The sequence below is a fragment of the Marmota flaviventris genome, chromosome 2, assembly GCF_047511675.1.
Source record: "Marmota flaviventris isolate mMarFla1 chromosome 2, mMarFla1.hap1, whole genome shotgun sequence".
Lineage (NCBI taxonomy): Eukaryota > Metazoa > Chordata > Mammalia > Rodentia > Sciuridae > Marmota > Marmota flaviventris.
In genome coordinates, this window is record NC_092499.1 from 99,173,197 (window position 1) to 99,186,303 (window position 13,107).

Sequence of the window (13,107 nt, forward strand, 5' to 3'; positions counted from 1 at the left end):
TTAAGCCTGTTTTACAGATGAAGATACTAAGTCTCAGATAGGCTAAACCGTCCAGTTTCACAAGTAATGAAGCCACCACGTGTGCGTGGGCTCCCCAACATCCTCAGGTCACAATTTTAACCTCGTTAAACCCCAACTTGCTTATCTCTTCCAGAGGCAATTAACTCAGTTACTCCTCCTTCCCACGCCCCCGCCCAACCAGTAAATCCTCGAGCAGGCCTAGTCTTTTCCTGAACCCCGTCTTAACAAGACTTCACGTAATGATGCTCACCCAACGCTCCTTACAAGCTTGACAAGCCTCTGCCACCCACCCCATCCTTAGCCTGGAGCGTCTCAAAAGAGCCTGCAAAGCCTTTTCCCCAAGCTGAGGCTCCTTTACAGAACGCTATCGAGTGCGGACCCTGATTCTACCTCAGGGCACCTACTGGGTTAGTGGGTAAAGGTGAGGACCGCAGAACCTTTGCGGCGTAGGCGAGGGTCCGCCTCCGCGCGGCCGCTGCGCGCCGCCGGGAACTACGCTTCCCATCCTGCTCCGCTGCAGCAGCGCGCCCCGGCGCCGCGCCCGGCCGGGAGCCGCCTGTTGATCGCCGCGCTTGCCCGGGCCGCGGCGCCGCCCCAGCTCATCCGACCCCGTTACCTCGGGGTTGACAGACCGACGGCCAGCACCGCTGGCTCCGAGATGAGCGCACGGACGGGTGAGGGCTCCGGGGGCGGGTGGGTAACTGGTCCCCGCCAACCTCTGGCTGCAGTCCCCGCGCCGGCTGCCCGGTAGCCGCCGCGCCCTCCCTGTCCGCTGGAGGATGCTCCGCGGTGTCGGCGCTCGGCCAAGCAGGCGCTCAGTGCCGGGCCGCTTCTTGACTCCCATCCCCGAGGGCTGCGCTGAGCTGCCGGGTGTTGGGCGCGGGTGGCGCGGGTGGCGCGGGTGGCGCGGGTGGCAGCCGGCGGGTGTGGGTCCCACGCCCCTCACTGCGGTTCTGCACAAATGCAACCAGCACTGCAGCTGCAATGAGGGCGCGGTCTCCTGTCCCCTCGGGCTGCGGGGATGGTTTTTTCCACGCTGGGCTTTGTTCCCCACTTTCTCTTCTCCTGTGAACGTTTGATACGCTCCCTGAGTCTTATCCATCTCATGGCCTCGTTCAAGCGGGCGACGGAGAAGGGTGGACTCCACTGACGTCTTTTCCCGAGATATCTGGAGCTGTCACTGGGAGGGCGTTTCAGCTTCCCAGAAAGCTGCCTCCTGCAGGTCCTCGAGACAATGATGGTGATAATAATAATTGTTATTATTATTAAATATTATTATCATGATCATTATTATCATTTTCTGGTTAAAGTAATGGTGGTATGTGCTCCCTGGGGCTGCCTCAATTTTCCCTCTTGACAGGCAGAAATGAAGGTTGATTTTTGTTTGTTTGTTTTTAAATAATAAGAGGCTCTTAATGGGAAATTTTACTTGAAGAATTGAAAGATGGGAAGGTGATGTGGTTAAAATTCAAAGTAGCAATTAAAAGGCCGTGAATGCTACAGCATCTTCTGTGCCTATTAAATATCTGATTCACAAGGCCCTTGCGAAGGGAATGAATAAGAACAAGTAGGGGGTATTTTAGAATCCTGGCTTCCGTCATAGTTCCACCATTAAGGAGCTGAGGGACCTTGCGCAAGTCCCTTCACCTTTCCCATGTAAAATGGGAGCATTTGACTAATAAATGATTTCTAAACCTCATTTCTTCTTAGATTCTCATATCAGGGAACTGAAGAAATGAGGGTGCTTTTGTTTAACACCATTACAAAAAGCCTGATTGTGACAGAACAAGTAGCTGCACCCTAGTGAGGAGGAAAGATTTTCCTTCAGGGCTTAGGCAATCTAATTAAAAAAAAAAAAAAAAAACGATTTCCTCTATCTGTTCTCTTCAATTTAACCCAGGGCATATTAATCATTTTAATTTTTGTTAGTTACTGGGATTGGTAAGCCACTACATGTTGGTTTTTCTGTTTGCTGAAGGTGAGGTGATGGGGTCAGCACATAAAGGGTTAGTTGGGCCTGAGCTGTCAAATGTGATCAGCAAGAAGGTGGAGGAGGAAGCTCCAGGAGAAGTAACCAGAGAGAAGGTATAGTAGAAGGGAGGATGCACAGTGATGGGTCATTGTTTGAAAAATAAATACACAATAAAAGGAATGAGAGAAGCAGAAAATCAGTGCAGTGCAGATCCTAGTCTCACAGTTGGCTCAGCTAGACTCATCAGCTAGTCTGAAACCTTTATGTGGAAGGTTGTTGGGAAGTGAGATTTTCACATTATTTCAAAGTATCTCACCATGGACCATTTAGAATGTCCTTACAGTGTGGAGGTTGGGAGGTCACCAGTTCAACCAAATGATCAAGTTTAGATTCACCTGTTATGGAATCTCCTATTGGAATAAAGTTATAACTTTGCCTATATAGTGTTCCTGCCAAAAAGATGTGGGGGAGAGGGAGCATCTATTGTAGATTAAAATACTTGTGATATAACAATGAATTGGGATCTGTGAACTTTGAATTCTATATGAGGAAAAAAAAGATAAAAGGACATTTTGGAGGCAATTGGGGAAATTTGAATATGAACTGAATATTGGGTAATATTAAATATAATGTTGATTTTATTAATGTTAATTAATTAATTTTCTTAGATGTAATAATGGTAGTGTGGTTTGTGGTAGTATCCTTTTTTGAGATATTGGTAATAGTGGTGAAGTGCATTGACATTTACAACTTTCAACTGAATCAGGAAAAAAAATACACGGGGTGAAAGAGCAGCTGCAAAAATATAGCATGTCTGCAGAATGAAGATAGCTGGTGAATTAAGAACATATACAGGTGCTTATTATACCATTTAAATTTTTCTGTTGATGTGGGCTTTTAAGTAAGAAACTGGAGATCAGTAAATAAATATAAAGAGAAAGGTTGTAGTAGAGAACTGTATGGTTAGTAATAGACTGCGGTAGTAAATTTGAGAATATAGGGAGTGGTTCATTTTATTTGGGGTTAAGGAAGTTTTGGGGAAAGAACTGATCTAGCTTTTGGACAGAACAAAAATTGTGGGATTCCCTTTCATTTCCTTTGTGTGTAAATCACACATATCTAAATGTTTTCCTCATAGACTATAAATAGTTCAAAGAAGTCATAGAAGTCATCAGCAGAAGAGACCCCTATTACCAGAACAAGAAAACAATCAACTCTTCAAACAACATTTATTCTCTTATACAAACTCCTTTGCTGCAAGGATAATTTTGCTATAGCTGAATTGTGTGTGTGTGTGTGTATGTGTGTGCGTGTTTGTGTACATAATAATTTAAGGTATGCGTGTTTACTTGTATGAATGCCTAAAATAGCATATGTGTGTATGATCTTTGAGTCTCTCAATCAGTATTTCCCTAAATATAGAAGGTTTGTAGATGTTACAAGAAAAATAAAGCACCTGGGCAGATATGGGAAACCCTATGCTAAACAAAACTGAAAAGGTTTGTTTGCTCTTGACTGTTCAGCACCTTTCAAGGTTAATGATCATTGAGCATGGAGATGGAGGTAGGGTGGGAATGTCTGTAGGATATGGTATGGAATGTTTCTCAAACTATGTGCAAAAATATAAAAATCCTTTTTGTTTTTTACTGGGAATTGAACCCAGGGACACTTTGCCACTAAGCTATATCCCTAGTCCTTTTATATACTTATTTTTTATTTTGAGAGAGTCTCACTAAATTGCTGAGGTTGACTTCCAATTCACAATCCTCTTGCCTTGGTGTCCTGAGTTGCTGGAATTACAGAGATGTGCCACTGCACCTGGCAAAAAACAAAAATCTTGAGGGACTAGCACTGCATGAAACTAATTTTGGGAAATACTGCCTTGAAAACATTTTTGGGTAGAGGACCAGGACATCTCAGTAAATGTGTAGATTGTAAATATTTGTCATTTGTTTTCTATTACCTATAGATTAGAATTCAAATTTCAGGTTCTGGTTTTAATGAATCATAGCTATTTGACCTTGATCTACTTTTCCAACCTTAATTTCCCATTTCTTCCACAAACTCTCCTGCTTAGTACTTTGCTTGTATATATGAGCCATTTTTATTTTCAGTATATCAAAAAGTCATTTATACATAACTTTGAAGGTTTTGTAGTTGTGTAAAACTAGGTGGATTTTCTGCTGTAGCTCTTCAATGAAGCTGGCATCTCCACCTTTCTTCCCATATCCCATTTTGAGTTCCTTGTTCTTGGTCCTGCATTTCAGCACATTTCTCAAAGCTGTGATTTGGTGTTATATCTTCTCATATGTTTTGCCCCAGCTGTTGGGGCATTAAGGACACCCTATGAATTGTGTCTTTCATATGTGTCATCCATCTTCCTAGATTCCCCTAGTGACAGTAAGATGGTATGGAGATGAGAAGGTCATCTCTAGGACTGTGGGTGACAGGAACTCCTGAAACAGGGCCATAAGGTGAGCTATATCAAGCCTGGACATAAGAAGCAGAGTTGGAGCACCAGCCCTAAGATGGAACCAGGAAGCTTCTCATCAGAGTGCTTAGAGGAGTTTGGAGTATAGTGAGCTGGGCTGCTCTTCAGCTATTAGGTGTGGGTATGGTCATCCTTATTGTTTATAGACACCCATTCTGATTGGGCAGTTCCCATTATATACCAGTTGCTAGATGTTTTGCCTATACCTTGGTAAACAATCATTAGTTAAGGTGTACATAGCCCATAAATCATAGCAAATCATAAATCCAGATCTGGCTGTAGACAGTTGGTGTACACCTGTAATTCCAGTGACTCAGGAGGCTGAGACAGAAGGATTGCAAGTTTGAGGCCAGCCTCAGCAACTTAGAAGGGCCCTAAGCAACTTAGTGAGACCCTGTCTCAAAAGAAAAAATGAAAAGGGCTGGGGATGTGGAAGTCAGGGGGATAGACAGAGGACAAGAAGTACGAACTTGGGATGCGGGTGTAGCTCATTGGTAGAGAGCTTGCCTAGCTTGTACAAGGCCCTGGATTCTATCTCTAGCATGGAGGCAGGGGGTCACGGGGAATTGAGAGGAGAATAGAAAGAAAGAACTCAGAAAAATAGAACCAGGCAGTAGGATGAGGAAGTAAGACCCACTAAGAGAGCTGGTAGCCTGTGCACACGTTAAGACTTCCATGTGAAAGAGCTACCCAGCCAGGCCACTTCTTGACTGCTTCCTGCTCAGATGGAAGTCTGTGTCATAGTTTGGCCAGCCCATACCTGATGGCTTGCCATATACCTGGCAGTACTGACCCAGGGCACTTACAGGATACTACCTCTCTGTATTTAACAAATCCTGGCAAAGAAAACAAAGGGAAAAAACACCCGCAAAAGAAGGTTATTCCCAGACCCAGGACAAAAGAGAAATAGCTTTGAGACCTTGCGTGCACAAGGCACTGAGCCCAGCACAAACACTTTCTCCTTAACCATCACCTCCGCCTTCTGGGATAAAAACAGTCATGTGCCTAATAATCTTTCAGTCAACCATGAACCACTTGCACAACAGTTGTCCCAGAAGATCATATCAGTTCTCGGCGGACACAACATCTTTGTATGTGGTGCTGAGGATCGTAAAAAAAAATAAATATTAAAAAATTCTCTCTCTCTCTCTTTAAAAAAAAAAAAAAGATCATATCAGCTGGTGACACTGTAGCTGTCTTAGATCAAATACACTGTGTTGTTTGCACAACAATGAAATCATTTAACGATGCATTTCTCAGAATGTGTCCCTGTCATCAGGCAGCGCATGGCTGCTCTGTTCTTTGCCTGTTTTACAGGGGAAGGAAAGGAAACTCAGAAAGGTGGTCGCTTGCCATGTGTTGGCATCATCACCTGGGCTGGCTACTTCCAAGTCTCATGCTTTTAGTCTTCTGTGCTCTTCTGAACCTGGAGGGAAGCCGTCACTAGTAGGCCTGTTGTTTTAAAAGGGGACCGTTTTCAAGCATGATTTAAGCTCTGGCAATTTTTATGTTGTGAGATTGGGAAATTAAGAACAAATAGTCTCAAAAACAAATACTCGAAAATCAAAAACAGATTCTGGAAGATCTGTTCCTTGTTCCCCTTCCTGCTTACTCCTTCCCATTGCTTTGCCACACTTTTTGCCTGAAATTCCTCCTCATCCCAACTCACTCTCTGTCCTTCATCCTCTGCAGTTATTTCCTACAATGTGGTATGAGGCATTTGGTTGTTTATAAATAAGGAAGACTTGACCGGCCCATCTTCAAACAGCCAGATTCCAAAACACAGACTATAGTTGTCACTTCTTTATATTTGCCCAGCAGCTAGAAGTGAATTAAATATATAGGATCAGTCTGTGTTTTGTTGGAAGATACATTGATGGGCTAATTTTGTTCTCATTTGCTGGTTTTAGAAAATGCAGATTTGGCTGTTGTGAAAAGTGTTTCATTAATTGTTTTTAAATTATTACAGAATTTTGAGGATATATGAAAAGAATAAAGAACAATTCCCTTTCATTTACTGATTCACTCACTTAGAAATAAATCATTACCAGCACAGTTGAAGCCCAAGGTGGCATTTTTCCTTTCCATGAGCAGTTCTTCATGGCACTCTTAGATATGTATTTACTCCTAAGCAATTTCTAGTACTGTTTTGCCCATTTAAAAACTTTTTACTAACTTTTAAGAGTAATTTTTGTTTACTGCGTTGTTATTTGGTGTGGGTTCAATAAATAGGGGTGTTTGTTTGGGCTTTGGTTTCATCTTTGTGTATAGGCAGGGCCCAAAACTGGGCGCTTCCTGTTATATCTGATTTTCCTTTTCCTTTTCCTTTTATTTTTTCAGTACTGGCGATTGAATCCAGAAGCACTGTACCACTGAGCTACACCCACAGCCCTTTTTTATTTATTTTTTTTATTTTAAGATAGGGCCTCACTAAGTTGCTGAGGCTGGCCTCTAACTCATGATCCTCTTCCTGCCTTAGCCTCTCAAGTAGTTGGGATTATAGGTGTGCACCATGTGACTGGCTGATTTTCCTTTCTCATAGTGTAGTTATACAAATAAGCTAGTGGAAAGAGAAACAAAGAAAGCCATACTCTGTTTTTCTTCCCCAGGTTTATATTTCTGGGTAAAAAAAAGATTTGTTTAAGGGCTCAAGCCATCTTTCCTTAAGCTCAAGCCTCTCCTCCCTGTTTTCTATTTTCCTAACCAGCTTTGTATGCTTGCCCACCTTGACTCCTGAAGCCTTGTTTGATGTGTCCTTCCCTCCAGTGTGTGTATTGGTCTCTTGTTGCATGTTGAATGCTTGCTGTGGGATGCACGCCCTGCCAGAGGTCAGGCTGAGACAGAGCTTTGCAAACTTTGCACTGTAGCATCTTTAGCCTGGCAAATGCAGACCCTGTGTGGCCTCGGAGGGGCTACAAAGGCCAACCACAAACCAGAAAATCTATGATTTGACTTTAAAAGCTATGAGAATGTGGATTCAATCCCCACTATTGCAAAAGTAAATAAATAAATGAATAAAAAATAAAATTTATGAGAAGGCTGCATCCTCTCCATAGTATATCTGTGTTTTTTTTTTTCTTGTTTAAATAATGACTGGCTTTTCTCTGAATTTTCAAAGTTATGATGGTACAATTTTTTTCCCTTCTGACTTTGAGATTTGCTGGTACATTGACATAACATACGCAATTTGCTTTAACATTATTAATCTATGTTTCCCTGATGAACTATAAGCTCAATTAGCACAGGATATTATTGGTTTTATTCACTGCTCTTGTCCCAGCAATGTCTGGAAACAGCAGGTTTAAAATAGGCATTTGTTGAATGAATATACAAACCTGACCTTGAGAAGCCCAGGAATATAAAGGATGACAACATGGTCCCTGTCTTCTGCGAGATTGTGGTATAGTTGGAGAGAGACCCATATGTGTAGCATATATGAAAGATAATATCAAGTGATGAACATCAAATTGGTGACAAAGGCAATGCAAATTTAAGGAAAGGAGCAACTTCTGTGGGCTGAGGTGACCTCAGAAAGCTCCATGGTAGGAGGCGGAGGCAGCAGATGTAATGGAAAGTGCATTAGACCTGAGGGTCACTGCACCTCCCTACGCTCATTTCCTTCATTCTTCATTGGTTGCACAATATTTACTGGATGCCTACTGTGGGTCAAGACTCGTGTTGGGAGTTAATATTTATCAGTGAATAAATATGATATAGTACTCCCCTCACAGAGATTAGTAAAGAAAACAGGGATAAAACATGTGATTCTAATAAAGCCAAGGACAGCTGTAATCAGAAGGGAGCCATGTGGTAGGGAATGACCCAGGTCTTGTGTAGGGGTCTGAAGGAGGAAGTGAAGCTCATACTGAACATAAGAAAGAGGAGACCAGAGGAGAAGGAGTGGGACTGCTCTGAGCAGAGGAATTGGAAGTGGTCCAGGAGGCTGGATCCAGGAGGAGATGGGGAGTAAGGGTGGAAGAGGCTGATCAGGATGACAGAAGTCAGACTGTGAATTTGGACCTTACTCACAAGGCAGTGGGAAGATTTTAAGTTGGAGATATGTGGGTCTGGTCCTCAGGAACGAAGTCTAGGATGAAGATACGGATTTTGGAGTCTTCAGGGTATCAGTTAAAACTTCAGGGACAGGTGAGTAATATGAGAAAAGAATCCCTTAGACAAGACTTTGAGGAATGCCAGTATTTAAGCTACTGGAAGAAGAATTGTGAAAAGAAACCAGAGGAATAGGAGGAAAACAACCATGTTGCTGGATTGGGTGGTCCAAGACCTGGCTTAGCTCTGACATTCTGTGGTCCTGCAGAGCTGGGATCTGAGCCAGGTCACAAAAGCAGAGCACACAGATAGGCCATGAGAATAAAGGGCATTCCAAGTAATAGAGCTATGTATGCCAACTTCCCAACAAGAAACAGAGGACACACTCAAACGGAATGACTTGAGAAATTTTTAATAAAGAGACTATTTACAATGATGTGGAGAGGGTTGAGGGATTACAGCAAGGCAGAATTCTGGCACCAGACAGTAGAGACCCTTCACCACCTAAGGCCTCAAAGCAGCAAGGGAGAGCAGTGGGGGGATGTGACCTTCTGGACCCCACCTCCTTCTCCTCCTGCCCTCCAGTTCCCTGCTGATGTCTCTGGTTGGCCAAATAGAAGCCAGAAAGGACAGGAACCCATTGATGCAATCTAACAATACTGTTCCTGAGGCACAGAACAGGGTGGGGAGTTGATACGGAGGGGCAAACAGAAGCAATCCAAAACAATTCACTTGGAAATGGAGGGGTTTAGATAAGAATGTACTGGTTTTGTTTTTAAATATTTTTTAGTTGTCAATGGACCTTTATTTTATTTATTTATATGCAGTGCTGAAAATCGAACCCAGTGCCTCACATATGCCAGGCAAATGCTCTACCACTGAGCCTCAACCCCAGCCCCAGTATACTAATTGTTTTATTGCTGCTGTAACTAAGCACAAATTCAGTGACTTACAATTCAGTAACTAAGCACAAATTCAGCACTAATTTATTGTCTTACACCATTTTAGAAATTAGAAGAGTCTCAGTGGGAGCCAGGCATAGTGGCCCATGCCTGTGATCTCAGCAACTCAGAAGACTGAGGCAGGAGGATCATGAGTTCAAAGCCAGCCTCAGCAACTTAGTGAGGCCCTAAGCAACTTAGTGAGACCCTAAGCTAGTCTATCTGTCTCAAGATAAAAAGGGCTGGGGATGTGGCTCAGTGGTTAAGTGCCCCTGGATTCAATTGCTGGGGGGGGGGGGGGGCGGCAGGGGAAGAATCTCAATGGGCTAAAATCAAAGTGTCAGCAGGATTGTACTGCTTTCTGGATGTTCCTGGGCTCCTGGCCCCATTCTGTATCTTCAAAGCCAAAAATCGCATCATTCTGATTCTCTGCTTTCTGTCATGAAATTTTGATGTCTGGCTCTTCTGCCTTCCTATTCCATCTTTTAAGAGTTTTGGATTCGTAATTACCTAGATAATCCAGGGCAGTCTTCCTTTTTTAAGATCCTTTATTTTATCACACCTGGTCTCTTTTGCTATGAAAAGCAGCATACTCACAGGACTGGAAATTAGGGGCTGGACATTAAAAAATATATATATATATATTTGGTTGTAGATGAACATATATCTTTATTTATTTTTATGTGGTGCTGATGATCGAATCCAGCATGTCATATGTGCAAGGCAAGCACTTCACTGTTAAGCTACAACCCCAGCCCTAGGGTCTAAGCATTTTTAGGAATCCATAATTCTGCCTACCACAGAGAGCAGATAAACCACTTTGGCTGGAGCAGAGGTCTCTCTAGGAAAGTAATGGGAGAGAAAACAGGAAGATCAGATTAAAACCAAATTATGGGGGCTTTGGATGCTAGATTATCTGAATCCTATTTTGTAGACAAGAAGGAGCCATTGTAAGTTCTTGACAGGAAAGTGGTTTGTTAGCAACCTCCCAAACTGCTGGGATTATAGGTGTGTGCCTCTGGTCCTGGAATTATCAATATTCTTAAAACTTTTTCATGTTCAGAGTTCAACTTTTTTAAAATCACTTTTCAATGTCTGTTTTTTCCAAACAGTCTCTCTTCTGAGCCATTAAGAGTGGTAACAGCAACAACAAAATCTGTAAAAGAACTAAACGTCATTGATCCTAGGCATGTAAACCTGCTCTGTAATTATGTGGAAATAAGACCTTCCTTTGGGAGTACTACTAAACACACCTGCATTGCCACCTCCCCTGAGGCCTTGCTTTCTAGGTTTTAAAAGAATGTTCCACAGGTGCTCCTGGGGTTTCCTTCCAGATCCCTGATACCCAATGTGCTCCTTTTTTAAAATATATATATTTGTGTGTGTATACATATATATACATACACACACACACACACACACACACACATATATATATATATATATATATATATATATATATATATATATATAAGTTGTAGTTGGACACAATACCTTTATTTTATTTATTTCTTTCTATGTGGTGCTGAAGATCCAACCCAGCACCTTGTATGTACTAGGCAAGCACTCTACCGCTGAGCCACAACCCCGGTCCCCAATGTGCTTATTTTGAGACTGGTACTCTTGGTGCTTATGTACATATAGGCAGCGACAAACACATGTTGACTGTTGCTGGTGAAGTGTTTATAGCATCCCATCAACTAAAACAGCTCTCAATTTCAGAATAGTAAATGTGATATTGTGTAACTTAAGAATCCTTTAGGAAGGGTAGTTCAACCAGCTCATTGGATTTGTAAGTGCCTGACAGATGAATTGCATGTCTCATATCATACAATAAATTAGTGATGGCTGTCACCAGAACAAAGTATCTGGGATCAATTTGGTTTCTCTGTCTTTCATAGGACTTTCATTTATTTTTTACTGAAGTATAGCCATTGAGGCTTAAAATGGAGGGCAAAGGAAGATAGAGCTACATTTCTTGTTGAAAGGATATGAAACCACAAACCTGACCATTGTGAACAGTTGAATTAAGGGGAGGGGACAACATTCTAATGGCCCCTAAGTGGCCCACCTTCAACCAGTCTCTTCCATGGCAGCCCATTCTTCATTCTTTCCTTTTGTACTGTCTTGTTAAAAACAAACAGGTATGTTGGGACACTCCCCTACTTTAAAAGTTGTGGGGGCTTCAGCAGAATAAGATCCGAGTCTCTTAACATAAGGAAGACCCTTTATAGATGTCCCATCCTATCTTTGGTTCTTTTCTCTCCTTCCTTCCATGAACCCTCCTCTCTAATCACCCATCTACCTCACCAGCATCAACACTATCAGTTAAATGCATTACTATTTCCTGAATGCAGAATTATCTTCTATGGAAGCTCTGTAAAATCTTCTGTAAGGGACTGAGTAAAAATTTCATTTTGATTGAGAGTTTAGGAGTTGGGTGGTATAAAAAAAGGGAGGTAGCTAAAAGGAGGCTAGTCTAAGGGCATAAAGTAAGAAGAATTAGGGAATGTGGCTTTAAAAAAGGAAATGAGAATAGAAATAGAATGGAAGAAAAAGAGAGGAGAAAAGAGCCAGGTGCAGTGACTTATTCCTGTGGTCCCAGATTCTTGGAAGGCTGAGGCAGGAGGATCACAAGTTTAAAGCCAGCCTCAGCAACTTAGCGAGACCCTGTCTCAAAATAAAAAAATAAAATGGGCTGGGGATATAGATCAGTGGTTAAGTGCATCTGGATTCAATCCCTGGTTAAAAAAAAAAAGATATTAATCAGAGTAGGGTTCTTAGTAGCTTTATATGTAGAATACTTGCCTAGATGTGCAGATTTTGTCTTTTTTGTTTATTTGCAATGCTAGCGATTGAACCCAAGGTCTGACACATACTAGGCAAACACTCTACTGCTGAGCTACTTCTCCAACATGAGACTCTGTCTCAAAATATAAAAAATAAAAATAAAAATAGGGCTGGTGGTGTGGCTCAATAGTAGAGCCTCTCTAGGTTCCATCCCCAGTACTGGGGGAGGAGGGTATGGGGGGATAAAGGAGAAAAGAGAAAAGTAGAGAGAGTGATTGTGTGGCCATGGTTTTAGACTCTCACTTAGTTTGATTGCAGGGGAGTTACTGGACAATGCTTTCTCACATAGACTTCCAAGCTCTCTTTCCTGAATGAGTCCCATTTTGTATTCTTTACATCACTCTCTCCCTGAAAAGACACAAGCATGCTTCTTACAACTGCCTTTTACAATCGATGCATTGTTCTTCCACTATTTTTCTATGGAAAGCTGGGGAGGCAAAGGAGTAGGTTGAGAAAGCACTCACTACACTGAGAATGAGAGGGCCAGGCACACACATCCCAGCTTCATGACCTTGGGCAAGGCACTTGGTCACCTTCACCCCAGAGTCATCATCTGTAAAATGGGAATGCGAGTATCTGTGCAGGTTTTCTCACAGGATTGTTGTAAAGATAAAAAAAAAAATAAAGATCATATATTATTTATGAAAATACCTTGTAAGCTGTCACATTGCTCTGAGAATGCAGATGAAGGTAATATTACTTTTTCTTTGAATTATTTGTTCCATAGATGACAATGACAATGTAGCACTGTCTTCTGTTAATAAGTCCTGTTTGCAGAAAGA

At 42.1% G+C, this 13,107-nt stretch overlaps 1 protein-coding gene across 2 annotated transcripts in view; it reads left to right on the forward strand.

The window, feature by feature from the left end:
- Window positions 1-603: 603 nt before the first annotated feature.
- Tmod2 (tropomodulin 2) overlaps window positions 604-13,107 on the forward strand; it is a 46,085-nt gene continuing 33,581 nt past the window's right edge. For both annotated transcript variants that reach the window (XM_027926096.3, XM_071608263.1), the window contains exon 1: window positions 604-695. The gene's annotated coding sequence lies outside the window, so the exon portion shown is untranslated. The remainder of the gene's footprint in view (window positions 696-13,107) is intronic.